A 13,353-nucleotide genomic window follows, 5' to 3' on the forward strand; every position below is an offset into this window, starting at 1 on the left:
GAAATGAAAGATCGAGTACTTTTGGAGCTGCTCTGCATGCCAACACTTCTTTAACTTACATCTATTTCATATCGCATTTCATTCCACCAGAGAGTCAAGATGAGGATTAGGGTCAAATGCCAAGGTTCAAACACATAAAACAGGTCCTCGTGGCAACAGAAAAGCCAGAAGCTGAGACTTATCAACAGCATTCACCAAACTAATTTCACATAATTTTACATCCCATATAGGGGAGGACAAAAGGCAACGTTAAAAAGATGAAAGCTGAAATTTGACACCTCTAAAATTTAAAATGTAATAATATAGTTGGAAGAAGGGTTGATTTAAGGAAGAGCGAGATCAACGTAAACAAAACACATAAAAAAAAATAACAACATTTTTGCGTTTCATTTTCAGTGAAAAAAATTATAAAAATGGTGATGCGATTTGTGAGGCTTGTATCCCTTATTCGCCTCTGTAGCAGCACAAAGCTTCATTTCATACCTTCATCAAAAAAATTGCGGGTTCTGCAATCTGGATATTGTACTTGGCCATATTGCAATTTTGAATAATTGGCAACAAAAATAAGTAACCATCCACCCAAACCACCTACAACTGTAGCTTAAAAACGAGAAGAGAAAACAGGAGAAGTCCAACAGCTTCAGAAGAGACACATGAGCGTGGCAAAGATGACACTACAAGCAGCTGGGAAAAGAACAACAACTCAGGATGTCACTCTGCTCCTGCACTCCATCCATTGGCTCCCTGCTTTGGCTCACATTAGGCTTCAAATCCTGACACTGGCTTAGAAAGCGGAGAACATGCCCGCTGAAATCCTGTGTTGAGGCAGAGTGTCTCTGATCCACAGCTCAACTGTATCCACCTGCACCCAAAGGTCCCTTGTAAACGAGGATGTTCTGTTCCTGCTGATGGTAGAGATCAGGCCCCACTGCAGCTTTTACCGTCTTCAAACGCAGAATGCAGACCCACCTCTTCAAAAGGCAGCTGGACTGATACCACTTTAGTCTAAATATATTGCATTGCTTGGCATTTTATAATAATCGCTGCTTGCCAGTACTTTCTCAAATATACACACGGAATACTGCATTTTTTCTCTGTCAGTTTAAAGTTGATTTCTAGAGAAAAATGTGGAGTTGCTTTAAGTAAATCATGGTGCAAAAGCAGTACAGGTGCAGATTTTGAAATATTTCGAACTGTGCTCAGCATTGCACACAAATTGACAACACACGCACACACACCTGATCTCCGTCTTCCGCCAACACAAACACTGCCTCCCTCTGTCACACACAGCCTCTACGCTCCCCTCTATGATTAGGAGTTGAATAGGGGAGCTGTCAGGTCATTTGTCTTCTCTCTCCTCTCCTCCTCTGTCTCCCCTATCCCCATCCGTCACGCCCTAACCACTGGCCTGGACACAAACAAGATCAACACACACAGCCCGAGGAGTGAATATACACACTCACATAGACATTTAGGGGACCTCTCACACTCACATCAGCTACAGATTTACTCAAGCAGGCGAGACATACCCAAAATAAACACTCGTGTACACACAGACACACACACACCTGTCTTTTACACCAACCCAGAGGCAACTCAAGAAAATATTTCTAATAAGAGACTCTCAGGAATTTAAGGGCTAAACGGAAACACATACAGACAAATAAGAACACAGTAACACACGTGAAAAAAATTTTCACACACACACACACAAATGGACTCAGTGTCTTTCTGCTGAGAGGTTTAAGTCTCAGTTGGCCGTTAATGACTTTGCCGCAGTCCACTGATTGGTTTGGACAGCAGGCCACTCACTGTATGCATGCATTTGTTTACACTTGTCTTTGCGTTCTGATCTGTGTGTGACTCATTTGTTTCTGCGTCCAGAGAGAGAATGAGTGTGTCCAGCCGACAGCACTGATGATCACATTCTGTGCTGATGTGACAAACGGCCGTGTCCACATTTCTTCTTTACTCTGAAGGCATTAATTCTCTGTTCAGTTTCTCTGTCCTCTAAATTTCCTCTTTATTTCTTACCTCTTGCTCTCTTCCTTAAAATAACCACCGACTATTCACCAGGCCAACCATCTTCTTCCAATTTCCAGTGAGCTTTACAACCATGAAATACACTCTGAAAATGTTTCTACTGCCATGGGAGAAGCAACAGCATCATCTCTCTCTCTCTCTCTCTCTCTCTCACTCCACACCCCTGTCTGTGTCTGTGCATGATGACTTCATGGATGTGCCTAAAAATTCAATCTGGAATCAGAGTGACATTTGCCATGGGGCTTTTATCTCAGTGAAATAGAAAATCTGACTGGTGATCTTTCCAGCAATAACTCCCTCCTACCTCCAGTTCATAGCAGAACAATAATCTCACCTTGCTTTTAATTTCTGTGGCCAGAAATATTTCCATTTTAAATAAGCTCATATGGTGTGAAGAAATCTGACAAAATGTGGAGAAAGAAACCAACAAAGGTTACCTCTTTCTAGGATGACAGCTTTGCTTGTGTCTTTGCATTAGTGTACCTGAGGTTTCATGAAACACATGTCATATAAATCCAGCTATGATCCCATACTGACTTTGGAAATAGTTAATAAAGCTTTGCAAAAGAACATGAGGAGGGAGGAGAAGTAATCTTTAAGCTTTGAGGTATGTCAGATGTGGACTAAGTTGAACTATTTTCTACTCAGTAATGGGAGAACATATTCATTACAGTGTTTTTCCTTTGCCGTGTGTGAGCTGGCGCTGGCCGTGGTGCTGAACTTGCCAGACATCCTGGGCAAAATATGCCAGTGGGGGAAAGCAACAGCTATTGCACTGTTAACTGACATAACTACAGTGTTCAACAGAAGAGCAACATTTTTAAGATTTAAAGCTAACCAGTAAATCGTTTTTGGAGTCATTTGCTCCCAAAGAGGAGAGTCTGTAGGCTCCATCATTTTGCCCTAGTGTGCAACATCTTTCAGATTATACTTTCACTGTGAAAGCACCAGCTGATATGTCAGTTTCTCCATCCACAGCGGTTTAAGAAGCAAATGCTTTGCAGCGTCAAGATATGTTGTTTTGAGTTAAAGGGACTGACAGTTCTTCTCGAGTGCTTTGAACTCTAACTATAGCTCTAACCACTTACATGTCAATCCCAGCCGATTTACAGGGGTTGCTAAAGTTCACGCTTGTCTCCAGGGAAAATGTAGGAAATTACAAGATGAACAGCGAAGATGAGATGATGAGGCAGGGTGAGGGAAAGCGGATACAACAGAGATACATTTCTTGACACAGATGCATAATAACCCATTTAATGCTCAACTTGTCAAGAAATGACTACATATAACTGATTTTTAAATATTCTCAATATAATTAGGGTGTCCTTACTACCAGGGGGGACACATTCACCAGGAGCCATCACTAATACGAGACATGTTTTCCTTAAACACTGTGACTCATCTGGTATCAACAAATGGGTGCTGAACTAGCTAAAGGAAGGCCTTCTCAGACTCTTTCAGGGACCCTGAGACACGAGCTTATTAAAACAGATTGCTACTTAGTGGTATTTTGGGAATCCTTAAGCAGTAGGCTTGTGACGCATTAAACAACTCATGATGTACTCCAAACCCACAGAGTGTGTCGTCTCAGACTCTGTCAGCAGGTGTTTGGTCCTCTGTGGTAATTATACTTAAACTTGTGAATGATCATTTCATTCTTAGGTATGTTGCAACTTATGTTTTTGGTCGTCAGTGCTGAGACTATAACTAATTGCTCACTGAGAGATTGCTTCTTATTTCTTAATGTTTTAACTACAATGACACCATTTATTTTTTTTTAAATGCAGCAATATATTCTCCATCGTTAGGCTGACATTTGTGAATATCAACTAATGCATTTCTAGAGATAACAACAATACCTACTAATATTAAGGGATAGTTCCAGTTATGTTTAATTATGGCCAGCAGGGCACCTACAGTGGGCAGAGTAAATAGAAAAGCCCATTTTTAAGCCCATTTAAGTCAGTAATTGTGAGAGATGCTGCGTTCAAAGGGCTTGTTTTAATCACTCTTTGCAACTCTAAGCCAACTGTTGGCTTACCAACTGCATTAAGGAAGTCTGTGAAAATTCTCAGTCATCAAGGTCATGGTTATCCAAGAAGAGCTGAGGGCAACTGAGCAGGACAACTTAAGAAGCCTCTTTGATAAGAGGCGAAACATCTTCGAGTATCTATGCCCAAGTCTAGTTGGCCTCCATTCAGCTCCTCTTTGACAGCTGTATTGAACCTTTGACTGTGGTGCTCTCACCACCTGTAGGTATGAAAGCCAAAAAAGGGAAACCAACAGATTATCTTTAAAGGGGAGAAGAGCATTTTTCAGGCAGTATTTCATTTGGATGTACATGCTGGATCATTTTAGTCCAGTGTTTCTGATTAAAGTCAGCAGATAAGCTTCAGACAGTGGTTTGGTTTGATTTGTTCTAATGGCAGTTCTTTTGGTCGACAGTTTCTCACCTCAGTAGATACTTGTTGACTTGTCAAAGGTGAGATTGATTTTTTGTTTTAGGGTTCATGCGTAATTTAATATTTCCTCTCTTGCCAGCTCAGCAGCAGGTTGCACCAATGTGCTGTGAATGTTAACTCTCCAACACAAGCCACTGGAGTATTTATAATGAACAAACTCACAGCACGCCGCAATGGATTCAAGTTTTTCAAAACGTTTTTAGTTCAGCAGTGAAACAGAAAATTCATAGTCTTGCTGTGAGACTACACAGTCTTTGAAGACCCTGGGTTGGATAACACCTAAAGGTGTCATTTCTAATGACATGAGACAAAATTATTTCAATTGCTTAAACAGTCATTATCATTCCATTATATCAAAGCCAAATTTGAAACAATTATCATAATCATTTAACTTCCAGAGTAAAAGCAATGGGAATTCTAATTTACAGCTGTAATTAACCATTGACTAAATCCATGACCCACGGCATTTCAGCCTGAAGCCTTACTTTGATCTACCTTCAGGTTTATATAGAGTCTACAGTATTACCATTTAATATCAGACTGCTTACCTTCATTGACATTATATTATCTCTACCTTCTTCTTCTACCTATCATCCTCCCTTCAATGGCTGCGACTCATTTTGGATCCCAAATCCTAGTTTAAAGAGATCCCGGACCAATGGTATTTCTGTAAAGAGTAACATGCAATAGCAGCCTGGTTTTATGTATGAGGACACTGTTTATGTGGTTCAAATAGTCTCAGGAGCAGCGAAATAAAAAGAAATCAATTGAGCTGAAGAAAGAAAAAAAACAAAAACACAGGAGTATATAAACCCTAAATGTGCAGTACACAAAAAGGTGCAGCATTACAGAGCAGAAAGAAACTGGGTAAATCTCTGGTGCTAGGGATGAATTCTCAAGCTCAGCCCTTCAATTTCAAGTCCTACAGAAATATTGTAGCTACACACTGAACAACCCTTTGCCAGTCTAATTAGTGAGCACTGACTACACATTCAAAGATGATATGTGACTTCAAACGTTTTTTCATGTCAAGTTACACAACGTAACAAAATGTTCTTCAAGTCTCCAAGCATTGCTAGGAACAAATGTTTTCCCACTATAGGGTAGACAGGGGTGTTGACAATAGCAAAGGAAACCCAAATACCAGGGTCAATATCATAATGACAGAAAGCTAAATGTATACCAATAAATCAGGTAGAATATTTGTCCAGCACACTCTTGGTACACAGTTAGAGAGCTATTGCAGCACAACAAGACGGTAAATAATAAGATAATTCCTAGAGGATTAGGCTACATTTTTTTCCAGTTAACACACAGTCATTGGTCTCCCTAAAAAAACACCTCATATTTTATTGTGCACTTTGTAGAAATTAAGTCCTTATTCTGCACTTAAGTACACTGTGTTATTTTCAATAAAAATGTCATACCATCTTAAATGCATTTTCAAAGAAATGTCCTTTCCCTTTGTTAACTTTCCTATTGCATTCAAAAAAACATCTACCATATATACTCTAATTACCTTAGAGTTACTTTGGGTGACAGACTCCAAAAAGAACGGCATGCCAAACAGGATTCACTGAGTCACATGTTGCTTATTAGAGATCAAAGTAATGCACAGCGCCTCTATGTTATCACATTCTGGATATAAGTAAGAATATAATTCAAACCGTTTTCATTTACCATCATGATAATGGCCTAAGTCTCCATGTACTGTTCTGTCAAACTAATGCATCTCATCTAATGGGCTCTCTGTATTAATGACCGCAGTCAGTAGTGAAAAGGTAATTCATCCATGTATCCGCACTAATAAATATTGAGCAAAGGTGGCTGGACTCCTACTTAGAGACCTAACCAAAATAGAAATGTTGACTCAATCAACAGGATATTTAATTTTTCCCCTCTGTCGTCGGCTCAGCATGATGCCTTTAATGCTAAAACCCCCATAGTCTCTATTTGCAAGAACTAGGGGAGCCCAGAACATGACATGACTAACAGCTGCATCTTATTTACAGACTGCACTATAGCTGTCTGGGTTTTCTCAGCACATAGCATCATGCATTATTTATTTGAATATTTTTATAGCCTTATCATGGCTGCCTGTGATCTGTGATTTTCTAGTCAGTATTTATAGGTTTTCACATTTGGTTTCGTAATGCTGTTTCATCTGGGTCCTGCTCCTCCTCCTGCCACTGTGTGTGTGTGTGGGTGTGTGTGTGTATTCTTAACATGAGACAGTATATATAATAGATCAATATAATAGTGTGCTGACCATAGCTGAAATAGCTGTCTGGAATCAGAAACTTGCAAAGTCACAGACCTTTATATGCCTTAACGGCAGGTGAAAAAGGGCTCTGTTCCATTTAGCTGTGCCAGTATGCCATGCCAGTGAGCCAGCATGAGCAATACAAGGGCTGTGGCATTGGCAAACCTAAAGAGAATGAAGCTATTTATTAATGTTATTAGTTACACCTGCATTTAAAAAGTCAACATCCCACTGTGAGAGAGGTGTATTAGCTGTTTACTTGCACACAGAATAATCCAATTATAATGCGACTGCAGCTGTAATGTGACTGAGGTGGAGCCCATGTGAACAATATACTCTGATCCTGTTAACACAATGATTCTCAGTCAGTATACGCTATAGACAATTTCAGTTGCATCATTTGATGGCATTTCAGTCACGTAAATGCAACTATGACCTCCAATTGGACTTTTAATAACATTTTGCAGCACATGGCACTCAAACTGCTTGATGACACATGCCAAAGATGTCAGCTGGTGAGACACTTGAGTCTGCTCTTTCAGTGCATTGTCTTGACGAGCACTCTCAAAGCTACAATCAAACTTTCAGTGCTTCAAGTGCAATTTACAAAGAACATCCTTCTTGCATTGTAGCACAGAAACAGAGTTATTAGTGGAAGAATTCAGTGAGCAAGACAGAAAAGAGGACTAGTTCTTCACTGATTAGCTATAACCTGATAATTATGAGTTTACAATAAATTTGTCAATGTACCCTTTCTAAGGGTTTCTTACACAGAACTTATACCAAGAAAGTGCAGCTTATTTCAGAGACAGAGAAACAACCAAACCTTGTTTGCAGTGTTTTCATCTGCACCTCCCAGCTTTGTGTTTCAACATGCACAAAGAAAGTTTTATTAGTTGCCTCTTATCCATTCTTATTTTCACTTTAAATTCCAGCAGCTCAGAACACATTAAAGTACTCCACTCTTGGAAACATTTGACTTGCATGTTTGATTTTTTTCCCCCCGAACCAACATATCCCTGAAGTCGTTTCTGCCCTGTGTCTTTATGTCTGAGCGTATTTGTCAAGGTTTTACACCTGAAGCAATACAGACAAATGAGGCCAGCAGGTTTTTCTCGTACTTCATTGACTGCTGCCCGTGGCTGCTAAAATGGTGTGACTGGGAAATCATTTGGAGAAACCTTTACTAATACTGGGGAAATAAATAAAAAGCACAATGACATGCAAACGGCTTTAAGAGCAAAATTAGAAGGCGGAGTTGCGCGGCTGTGTGTGTGTGTGTGTGTGTGTGTGTGTGTGTGTGTGTGTGTGTGTGTGTGTGTGTGTGTGTGTGTGTGTGTGTGTGTGTGTGTGTGTGTCCTTGTCTCTCATTATTCTTAGATTGAGACAAATAGAGCGGGATCTGCCCTTCGATCTAAACCTCCACACCATTTACCCCTGACATCACAGCTGAGCAAGTGTGTGAGTGTGCTTGTTTCATTTAGCCCTGTGAGAGGTGTGTGCTATCCATGTGCTGATTTGTGTGTGTGTGTGTTCAATCATGCGGATCAATCGTGCCAATCGTATCTTTAAGCGAGTGTGTATGTTCACTCTTGCTCTGTGTGTGTGTGTGTGTCGTGTTGGTTGCAAATAGACTGGGTGAAATGTATGTTCTATGTGTGTCCATGTGTGAAGTTTTTGTGTGTGTGGGTGTGCGTGAATGGAAGCATTTGACACACTGATGATTATGTATGACATGTTTGTGTGCACAGACGCTCACTGAGTGCATTTGTTTTCGTGTGTTTCAGTGTTGCCTATATTTAACCACTGCGTCTCAAAAACTCACTGTGACTCATTTATACACAAAAAATGATCACTTGATGACGAATCAGCCAAAAGACAGATAAACATTAAGTGGAGGAAAGGTGTAGATTTGGTTCACTCCCTCTCTCTTCCTCCCTCTCTCTCACTCTCTCTCTCCCTTTCTCTCTCTCTCACTAACAGACACACTCCACACCCCTATCTGTGTCTGTGCATGACGACTCCACCAGTATGCATTCTTGCTGCTGGCAAGACATGTTCCTTATCTGCTGTCGAGGTTCTACCTTTTGATTTAGGCTGCACACTTTTCTGCCATACCTGTCGGTTTTCAGCCTGTTAGTGGCAAACACTCATGGACGGCAACATTCAGAAAAAAACCCTCAGCTGTTTCCTTCAATCTTTTTAATGTGGCCAAGAAACCTGGTGCTACTGCATATGCTATATAAATATAAAGTATAGCTCTGCATTCCAGCACATTGGATTTTAAATGAAGCTATGGCTATGAGGTTAAAGGTGCCCTGTGGAGTTTTCTTCTTCTAGGAAATAAAGGAAGAAGCTATGTTTACATTCAGTGTTTTGTTTGTGTGTGTCATGTTCAGTACATTTTCTTCTTTCTTTTATGCATTTTAAATCCTGCATTGTTTGCTTCACCTTTGCTTCAAAGTTGCTGAGAGTGTTCACATCAGTCAGCACTTAAATGCAATGAACTTTGTTTCATTTTAATTCCAGTGTGATGGAGTAAGGATCAAAAGAGTATGAATGCCCAAACACTTTAAGTCATACTAAAGCCTGTAAACAAACATGAATGTCTGTGACACCATGTGACAAAACCCTGGTGTTAAGTGTTAGAAAGCACCCGAGTGAGTCACATAAACACTTGACATGTTGCCAGTTTGTTGAAGCCACCAGTGAATTCACCAGTGAACCAATTTTCAATTTAAAAAAAAAAAAAAAAAAAAAAAAGTCGATGGATGTGCTCGGGTCTGGGTCAGTAGGCTGGCTCTCCTGCAACTGGTTTCACTTTGAGAGCTAATTTGGCCTGACCGAACCAGAACAGGTCTGGCCTCTCTCTGATTAAGTGCAGTGTTACTCAGAACAAACTAAAAAGATCCTGCCAATCCCTCTGCTTAGTTCAGTCTCAGGGAGAAAAGACTTTTCACTCTGCATGTTACTTAAACTTGATTGATCTATGGTTGTAAGACTGTTCTATGAGCACACAATCTATGACCTTTGCCCTACAGTTTTCTAGTTGCTTGTAATTTCTCTGATAAGAAATTGAATGCACTGACTGTGAGCTGTCCTGAATTTAAGTGGTAGATAAACACCTTGTATGTAAACTGACAACTCGGTCAGTGATGAGATTTTCTCCTGACTGGTGAACTCACTTCATCCAACACCCAGCAGTAGGTCATGTTAGTTTATTTCAGTCGGCAAGGTCACTCTTACTGACGAGAGGACTGGGTGCCAAACCACTAGAGGTTTGATTAATTGTGAATCAACGGGCCATAAAAGCAGAGCGCTGTAAACGGGATACGATTGGGTGAAATGATATATCAAACTTCTCCTTGGTGGACCTTGCTTTGAGGGAGGTCTGGCTTACTAGGTTAAAAATACACTGGCCCACAGCAGGAGAATAATGGAGTGACACTAAAGAGGGAAAAAGCAAAAGATAAAAATAAATACAAGACAGAAAAATGGAGATGTGGGGAAGTGGGATGAGAGGTAAATACTTGCAAGGTAGAAATAAACAGGAGGGATGGCATAGATTGAGAAATATTTAAAAGATGGAGATGTGAATGAAGGACAAAAATTGACTCCTGGGTGGAAATTGAGATACATAAAAGACCAGTTCATCCATAACACAACCAAATCTCTCTTCCTACTCTATTTTTTCCCATTGCTCATTCCCATCTTTCAGACATTCCATCTGCAGTGTGCGATTGTGTTGACAAAATGGATCTGCAGATATGCGAATGTCAGAAATGACTTAATTCCAACATCCAATACCTCTGGTGTTATAGGTTCTGCCTTAGTAATGGGACACACCGACGCACAAACTCACACCCAGACAGTTTCCATTAAACGGCTATTTCCATCAGCTATCTGCGCAGCAGGGAAATCAAGCGCCCGACCACCGTTTGAAGTTGTATCAGCTACACTTGTTCCTATCGCCATGCTATCACTCCATCCACTCCTCACTTCCATCCCTCGCTAACCCCTCTCTTACCCACTTATCTCCCTTACGCCCCCAGAGATCTTTGGCTCCCTCTCTCTTCTCTACCTCTCTTTCCTCACACATTGCCACTTGTGCTCACTCTCTCTTAATCATCCTCCTTTTCCCCCCCTCTCATCTTGGTCTCACCCAGAGTTGCTTGAGGCACTGAGAGCTTCACATCCCCTTGTCATACCAGCCGACTTTTATCTCTTCCTCCCTCTCTCCTTCCTTCTTCTCCCCCCCCAACCCTCCATCACTGGTCAAAAACTAAGAACCTTTACTGAAGTAAAAGCAGTAATACCACAGTGTAAAAATACTCTTATGAGTAGAAATCCTTCATTTAAAATGTGACTCAAGTAAAGATGTATTACGTGCAACCAAAATGTACTTTTAATTGTGAAAAGCAAAGGTATTCACAGGAAGTTATTGGCCAGGTGAAGTATGCAGGATTTCAGACAAGACCTCTTTTTTATTTCACACGACTACTTCTGTTACGCGTGTGTATCTCTCTATTGCATGAATGCATTTGCAGATGGACAGTCGGCTCTGTGTGTACTGTTATCTCCTTCTGCACCATTCACTGTGTTGTTCCCCTCTCAGCTATAAACACTTTGCCTTGAGAGTAACAGCAGCAATGGCACTTGGTACAAAATACTTTACTTTAAAACATAAAGAGACATGTGTTACATATATATATATATATATATATATATATATATATATATATATATATATATATATATATATATATATATATATATATATCCATATCCATCTGTCAACAAATCCTGTGAAAAGTCTAAAACCAACAATGTGCTTGTTCACATTTCACTAGCAGGACTACGGCATTCAACTCCGAGCCCATATGCTAAGATTGAAATCTTTAAAAAAACTGGTCCAGGATGTTTGCTTTCTGTGTGAAAAGGGCTCACTGGACACTGCAGTTCATAGTTAAATATCACAGTCTGTTTGTTTGGGACCATTTTCAGCTGCAGAATAATCCACATTTGATGCATTACAGTGATTATTTACAGCACCAGGACAGTGTATGTGGAACTGACTTCAGATTCATGTAACTGTCCGTGTTCATTGTAATGAAGGAACATGAAAGAACATGTCACCCAGTACAATGCTTCAGCTCACTGATGTGTTTTTAATAGTTTTTGGACAGGAGGCACAGAAGAATTTGGTAGTAGAAGGAGGTCATTGCTGGTTCCGGTCTTTTTCTGGGATTTGTTGACCATAAGAAAAATAATATTGCTAGCTTTATTCTTTAAAATGCTGCATAAGCTACATTTTGTAAACTTATTATGGTTTATACAAAATCTTTTAACTAGTAACTCCAGGTGTCAAATAGAAGTAGTGGGGTAAAAATATCCCACGAATATTCCTCTCCTCCTCTTTCATTCACCCTTCCAATTCCTCATTTCTCCTAATCATCTCTATTTCTCCACCTACATCATTCCCTCTTTCATATCCTCCTTCCTTTTCCCTCTTCCCTCGTCTCCACACCACCCTCCATCTCTCCTGCTCTTCATCTTCATGCCTCTCTCTCTCTCTCTCTCTCTCTCTCTCTCTCTCTCTCTCTCTCTCTCTCTCTCTCTCTCTCTCTCTCTCTCTCTCTCTCTCTCTCTCTCTCTCTCTCTCTCTCTCTCTCTCTCTCTCTCTCTCTCTCTCTCTCTCTCTCTCTCTCTCTCTCTCTCTCTCTCTCTCTCTCAGTCCGATGCTTGACGCTGCCGGAGACAGATCGCAGTCCTCTCTTTTGCTCCTCGCTGGGAATCACACACTCTTCTCCACCAGATAAGGACAAAGAAAGCCAATAAAAATTAAGAAAAAAGCAAGAGGATAAAGATGCAGATAAATGGACAGATGAAGAGGAGAAGTGACTGGAGGCAGGACAAGTAAAAGAAAAAAAATGGAGAAAACCTCCCTGAAGGAGAGAGGAGATTTCTAAAAATACAAACCAGCTTACTCCCTGCATTCTGTCATTTTCTCCCTCTCCCCCTTTCTTTTTTGCTGTGTCCCCTCCTTCATTCAGTACCTGTTCTGTGGGATTAACATGACTTAAAATTCAATCAGCCTACAGCCTGACGGAAGAGCGACAGAGGAGGCAGACAGAGCGCTGCAGCTGTCGAGACCGAGTGAGGGGACGACCAACGGGAGGAGAGAGAGGGGGGGTAGACAGAGAGTGATAGAGATAGAGAGGAGAGAGAGAGAGAGGGAGAAAGAGAGATGGGTGTTTTTCCACGGAGCTGAGATAGAGAGCGAGTCGCGGAGACAGAGAGATGTGACGGCTCCCAGAGTCGCGGTGGAATGATCCGGAAAACAAGGTTAGTAATTCCACCTTTTCATCAAGCAGAGGGCAAAAAAGGGGAAAAGACATGTTAGATAAAGATGAAAGAACCTGAAGAAAACTTGAAAAAAATGGATAAAAGGACAGCAAATTGCTTTAATGTGCTTTTGAAGTAGCAAAGTGAACACCAGAGGAGGAGAAGCAGATAAAAACAGGAACGAGAAGGAAAAAATAAATCAAGGATATGCAACTGAATTCAGGAGGGAAAAAAAAACCT

General features: G+C 40.7%; 2 protein-coding genes across 4 annotated transcripts in view; one reads left to right on the forward strand and one right to left on the reverse strand.

The window, feature by feature from the left end:
- Positions 1-13,353, reverse strand: part of pcxb (pyruvate carboxylase b) — a 283,342-nt gene that overhangs the window by 64,358 nt on the left and 205,631 nt on the right. The window lies entirely within an intron of this gene.
- LOC139621326 (leucine-rich repeat and fibronectin type-III domain-containing protein 4) overlaps positions 12,353-13,353 on the forward strand; it is a 41,279-nt gene continuing 40,278 nt past the window's right edge. Inside the window, exon 1 of the mRNA XM_071477746.1 lies at positions 12,353-13,113. The gene's annotated coding sequence lies outside the window, so the exon portion shown is untranslated. The remainder of the gene's footprint in view (positions 13,114-13,353) is intronic.

Source organism: Trachinotus anak, unplaced genomic scaffold, assembly GCF_046630095.1.
Source record: "Trachinotus anak isolate AG129_WGS33_773 ecotype Australia unplaced genomic scaffold, CSIRO_AGI_Tana_v1 ptg000005l, whole genome shotgun sequence".
Taxonomy (NCBI): domain Eukaryota; kingdom Metazoa; phylum Chordata; class Actinopteri; order Carangiformes; family Carangidae; genus Trachinotus; species Trachinotus anak.